At 42.0% G+C, this 6,411-nt stretch overlaps 1 protein-coding gene across 1 annotated transcript in view; it reads right to left on the reverse strand.

Moving 5' to 3' along the window:
• Nucleotides 1-6,411, reverse strand: part of LOC118649193 (zinc finger protein 345-like) — a 110,469-nt gene that overhangs the window by 19,025 nt on the left and 85,033 nt on the right. The window lies entirely within an intron of this gene.

Here is a 6,411-nt window from a genome sequence, read left to right on the forward strand (position 1 = left end):
AAATACTAAATTTTGTAACATAGTTTGTCTCAGCCAAGCCTCAAGCCCCATTGCTTTAGGGATTAAGTAGACCAACAGGTATGCTGGGCCCCGAGGGCCAGGGTAGGTTTCTCTCCACTTGAGATTCTATATGGCAGACCTCTGACCTTAATTTGGCCAAAGGGAGACTTGGGAGAAGTAGGGAACTTAGAAATTCAGAAACAGCTACCAGAACTTGGACCTATCCTTGACGTCCACAGATGGGTTACTGATCGAGTGTCCATCTCTCTAGGAACAGCTGTGCACCCTCACAAGCCTGGGGAACAGGTTTGGGTAAAAGATTGGGAAAAGGAACCCCTTACGCCAGCCTGGAAGGGACCTTATCCAGTCGTACTAACCACCCCCTCAGCTCTCAAAGTTGCAGGACTGAACACCTGGATCCACTACTCCCAGGTCAAAGCAGCCCACCAACTCGACAATCAGCATCCAGAGTGGAAGGTGACCTCTGACCTGAACCACCCCCTGCGTATCATCTTCAAGAAGACTGCAGATCTGGCTGACCGGCCTGACTTCGGTATTTCTGGATAATCATTGTTTTCATTTTCTTAACAGTTTTCGCCAGAACCCCAGACCGGTACTGGGAGGAGAACTTCTCTGCCTCTGCTACTCTGAACTACTATTATGACTCCCCTTGGGGAAGATAATAAACAAGAAGGGAATAAGAAGGAAAACAGGGGGGCAACTTTGGGGGCTTACATCATAGTTTAAACAGTAATCTTACTTCTCCATTCTAACTGATACGGGCGGAGCTGCAAAGCCCACCTCCTTCCGTGCCCAGGCCTCATCGTCCCTCTGACAGAGAGCAAGGATCTCTTGGCTCTCAAAGAAACCTTCGTCCCTCCTCAGCATGAAGCAGTTACAGAAAAGACCCTGCACCCCCTTTCTCTGAAAGAATTCCGAGCCAGGGTCCTTGAGGGGATGTGTTAGGTAGTTAGACAGACATGAGCAGAACAAGGACAATGGGCCAACTAAAGGAGAAACAGATGGGACCCCAAGACATGCTTTTCATCACTCCGACTGCTCTGAAGCCGGAAATGAAGAAACCTGTGTAGACTCCCTCTCCCTTCCTCTAAGTTGAAAGCCAACCGGTTTTAGAACAGCTAATAGAGAAGCCCCAGATGTTACTCCAGACCAGACCTCTGGACTGCCAGTGCAATCCCTTGGGTAATGAAGATGAAAAAGACTCAAGCCCCTGAACACCCCACTCTAGCTTTGAGTTTTCTATTGAATCCCCAAAGCTGAAAATCAGCGTGAGGATCAAGAGGGGAGAATGAAGGGGAAATAAGATATGTGGGGGCAAGGCTGCAAGGTCCTAGACAGGTCCAGAGGCTTGATATAAAAGGAAGGCTTCCTCCATATTGTCTCACTCAGGATTTGGAGAACTCATCCCTGAGTCACTGTATTAGTACATCTGAAAATAAAGGGGTTTTCCTGAATCTCTGAGTACTCCTGTATTTTTCAGTTGCCTGGTAACACTTCAGCTGCAGGTGTCCCAGGGAGGTGTTTCTACCAGGATCTTCACAAGCTTGTAACATTCTTAGAGTGAAGTTACAGAGAATTCAAAAGTGAGGCAGATTGGGTTTGAAACCGGAAACTTCCTGACTCCAATTTCCCGAGTCATTAAAACTTCAGTGAGGCCTGGCCAGTTTGGTTCAGTGGTTGAGCGTCGACATATGAACCAGGAAGTCACAGTTTGATTCCCGGTCAGGGCACATGCCGGGTTGCAGGAGGCAGCTGATCGATGTTTCTCTTTCATCGATGTTTCTAACTCTCTATCTCTCTCCCTTCCTCTCTGTAAAAAATCAATAAAAAAATAAAAAAATAGCCGAACCGGTTTGGCTCAGTGGATAGGGCGTCGGCCTGCGGACTCGGGGGTCCCGGGTTCGGTTCCGGTCAAGGGCATGTGCCTTGGTTGTGGGCGCGTCCCCGGTGGGGGGCGTGCAGGAGGCAGCTAATCGATGTTTCTCTCTCATCGATGTTTCTGACTCTCTGTCCCTCTCCCTTCTTCTCTGTAAAAATTCAATAAAATATATAAAAAAATAAATAAATAAAAATAAAAAAATAAAATAAAATAAATAAAAAATAAATAAAAATAAAAAACCCTCAGTGAAGAGGGGGGAGGGGGAAAGGCAGCCTGCTCTCTCAGCCCCTCTGTCTTGCCATTGAAGGAGAGGCAGCTGGAATTAAGGAAGTCAGCCATCTCTGTGGGTAATTATCAGGTGCTTTTCACAGCGAATGGAAGGTTACAGCAAAGAAAAAGAGGCCTTCCGTTTTCCTCCTGACAATCATCACTCTTGTCATTTGCAACATGGCTTTCCAAAATCATATTTTTGGGGACCCTTCAAGGATGCAGTTTTGGATAAGATCTTTCCCACACACATTATACCTTGAAGGTTTCTCTTAGATATATATTGACTGATGTTTAGTGTTGCTTAACTCTTGGTTAAATACATTGCCTAATTCCTTATATCTCAACATCTTCCTGTCAACATATGAAACATTCAAAACTATGATGGCCGAAACCGGTTTGGCTCGGTGGATAGAGCGTCAGCTTGCGGACTGAAAGGTCCCAGGTTCGATTCCGGTCAAGGGCATGTACCTGGGTTGCGGCCACATCCCCAGTAGGAGATGTGCAGGAGGCAGCTGATCGATGTTCCTCTCTCATCGATGTTTCTAACTCTCTATCTCTCTCCCTTCTTCTCTGTAAAAAATCAATAAAATATATTTAAAAAAAAAAAAAAACTATGATGAATTTTTGTGGGTTTATTTGAGCCAAACTGTCCACAAGTAACAGGAAGCAAAACTTCAACAAATTGAGATAATGTTCCAGAGAACAGCAGTTGTGCACCTTATTTTATACATTATAATTAAAAGAGAAGATGCAGAGCATGTTTCTCTCCTGCCTGTTTTTCTGGAAGGCCACCAAGTTGGTTGCTCTGTTTGAAAAAAAAAGTAAAAGTCTTTAATGTAGCAATTTAAGGTTTAAAAGTAAAAACAGCAAGGATTAAGGTTCAGTAAAAATTAGAAGTCAGCCCTAACCTGTTTGGCTCAGTAGATAGAGCGTCGGCCTATGGACTGAAGGGTCCCGGGTTCGATTCCGGTCAAGGGCATGTGCCTTGGTTGCGGGCACATCCCCAGTAGGGGGTGTGCAGGAGGCAGCTGATCGATGTTTCTCTCTCATCGATGTTTCTGGCTCTCTATCCCTCTCCCTTCCTCTCTGTAAAAAAATCAATAAAATATATTTTTTAAAAAATTAGAAGTCAGTGAATGGGAGATTATAACAACAGGAAATTTAAAGTACTAAATTTGGCTGGTCTGAGTAGTGCCTTCTTTTTTTAAATATATATTTTATTTATTTATTACAGAGAGGAAGGGAGAGAGATAGTTATAAACATCGATGAGAGAGTAACATCGATCAGCTGCCTCCTGCACATCTCCCACTGGGGATGTGCCCACAACCAAGGTACATGCCCCTGACCGGAATCGAACCTGGGACCCCCTCAGTCCACAGGCCAACACTCTATCCACTGAGCCAAACCGGTGACAGCCAGTGTCTTACTTCTTATCCAACCATCCAGGCCCCTGGCCTCAACTGCTCCTTGCCTTACCTTTTTCTTTTCCCTTGGATAACAGCCCATTCTAGCATTCCCTCCCACTTTCACTGCAATAAAATCTCAACCATTCATCTGCCACCCCTTATAAAAAAAAAGAGAGAGAAGTTGGAAGTGGGTTATATGAAATCCATTGGTGATAGAGAGGTGGGGGAGAGCCGAGTGAGGAAACCTCTGTGAGTGGATGAAAAGTAAAATGATTGATACATGTCGTTTATATAAGTGTACACACCTTAATTAACAGTGAACAATTAACATAATAACAATGAGAGGGTTTATGGTTTCCCCCTGGTGCACTGGTCGTGTCCTGAGGGCTGTGGAAAAGGGGGAGTTACCCTGATATTCCAAAAGAATGTTATCCTGACGGCAAAAGACAATAGACAGGCTTAGATAAGGATTTCCTCTTCTTAAGGAAGATTCTTGACTAGGACCTGACTACCTGCTATAAACTGCTTTTGAAAAGATTTTCATTTCAGACCATCCTTTCTGGTTACTTTAGGTCTCTGACTTTGAAAGACTGATATGCAGGCAGGCCTTCAAGGAGCTTGTTGTTAGCATGTGTCCCCTTTTCATGCACACATTCCGTTTGGGACATAAATCAACCCAAAGGAAGTACTGAGGAGCCAACTTTTTGTAGGATAATGAGGTGCCCTGGTACTGGGAAGGCTCAGTCTTAGTTTTTCTTCATAAATAATGGACCATTGGGGTTGGAGAAAGACTGTAACCTTGGGTGGCAATCACGTTTTACGGGTCTCTATTAAGTATAACAAGCAATTTTTTAAAAAATATATTTTTGATTTCAGAGAGAGGGAGTGAGAGCACCATGATTGATGACCGAGAATCCTAGGTCAGCTGTCTCCTGCATGACCCTCCCTGGGGATGGAGCCCGCAACCCTGGCATGTGCACCGACCTGGAATGAAACTCTGACCTCCCAGTTCCGAGTTCTATGCTCAATAACTGAGCCACACTTGCCTGGCACGATAGATTAGTTTTAATTTATAAGTTATTATGATTCAGGTTTTATTTACTGTACATTGAGTTTAGTGTATTTTCTTATACTTGTAGTTTAAAGGCATATAATACACCTTCAGTAATATTAATAGCTGCAATATATATATATATATATAAATATCGATTTGAGAGAAGCCTCTTATTATTAATGACTATTACTAATATTAGGAGTAACATTCATTTGACAGGCTGCACCAGTGTCTTAGAATGCCTGTCTATTTATGATTGGGCTGTTAATTTTTGAAAAGTCTGATTTCTATTGTAGATGAAGGGAAGTGTCAGAGACAGACACAGATGTCCATTTATGATTAGGCACCTGATAACATAAGGTACCTTCTAACACTGTGGGAGAGAAACTTTAATATATTTTTCAACAGATAAATATATTCTGGTAATAAGTTGTGATCTTTGAAGTCTTTGTATTCTGGGAGTACATTGTCAAATGAATGTTATTTAGTAGTCCCTATAATCTCATCAATGGGCCATTGATAATAATGCAGAATGTCTCCTACTTTTCCTTCCAAAACAAATTTCTGGGTAATGAAAATCTGTTTACGTGCTGACTTCACTAAAAGGCAGCATTTCCACATGGGTCAGCTAACACTGAGCACAGTTATCATCATACCTATATTAAATGTACACAGTCCACGATTAGAGCTTTTACTAGAGCAAAATTCTCTGCAGAGTAGTTTCTTGGGGCCCAAAGGTAGAGATGAAGTAACTTTTTTTTCCAACCCTTTACTTTCATGAGGTGTCTTTTGATCTGAAATGGGTTTCATTTAGGCAGCATAAGTATGGGTATAGATCTCATATCCATTCAGTTACCCTGTTTTCTGGTTGAAGTTAACCCACTTATATTGTGATTATTGATAGGTGTGTAGTTATTAGCATTTTAAAATTAATTAATACAGTCCTAGCTGGGTACTTTAGCTTCCCATTGACATCAATGGATAGATTTGCCAGAAAAAAAAAGTCAACACAGAAAAAGTGGTCTTAAATGACTCATTGGACAAGATGGATTGGATAACAGAGATTATCAACTGAGTGTCATACAAGCAAACTGGTGTGCTGCAACATTTTTTAGAACAAGCAACACCTGGCTACTTAGTCAATACCACAGACTACATTACCCATAGATTGCCGAATTAAAATAAGTGACGACAGACAGCACAGTAATAGCTGTGTGGTGAGCATAATTCAAAGTCAGACATTTTTTTGACAGATTGGAAAAATACATATTTTGGTGGACCTCTGAATTTCAGTAATTCTTCCATTTGTGCCGTGAGATAAAACATGTTGAAATCTCTGACTTAAGAGCTTTGCAACCCAAAGCAGAATATGCATTCTGGACAAAATGAAGACAGAAGACTGTTTAAACCTAGAAACAATGTCTGCTTCTCTATTTTCTGAATGACCATGTGAAAAACAAATCTTATGTATATTTTGCACCAATACACTGCCTCAATTTTCCTCACTACAGTACCAGAAAATGGAACTATTGTCTAGGTGACATCAAATTCCTATGAATGATCCGGATCTAATAGTTTGTCCCGAACAGAACAAAACCATAAAGCCCCTCATCCAGAGAGAGACCCAGTCACAAAATAACAGGAGATTCTTTTTTTTTTTTTTTAAATATATTTTTTTATTGATTTTTTTACAGAGAGGAAGGGAGAGAGATAGAGAGCCAGAAATATCGATGGGAGAGAAACATCGATCAGCCGCCTCCTGCACATCTCCTACTGGGGA

The sequence above is a fragment of the Myotis myotis genome, unplaced genomic scaffold (assembly GCF_014108235.1).
Source record: "Myotis myotis isolate mMyoMyo1 unplaced genomic scaffold, mMyoMyo1.p scaffold_m19_p_28, whole genome shotgun sequence".
NCBI lineage: Eukaryota > Metazoa > Chordata > Mammalia > Chiroptera > Vespertilionidae > Myotis > Myotis myotis.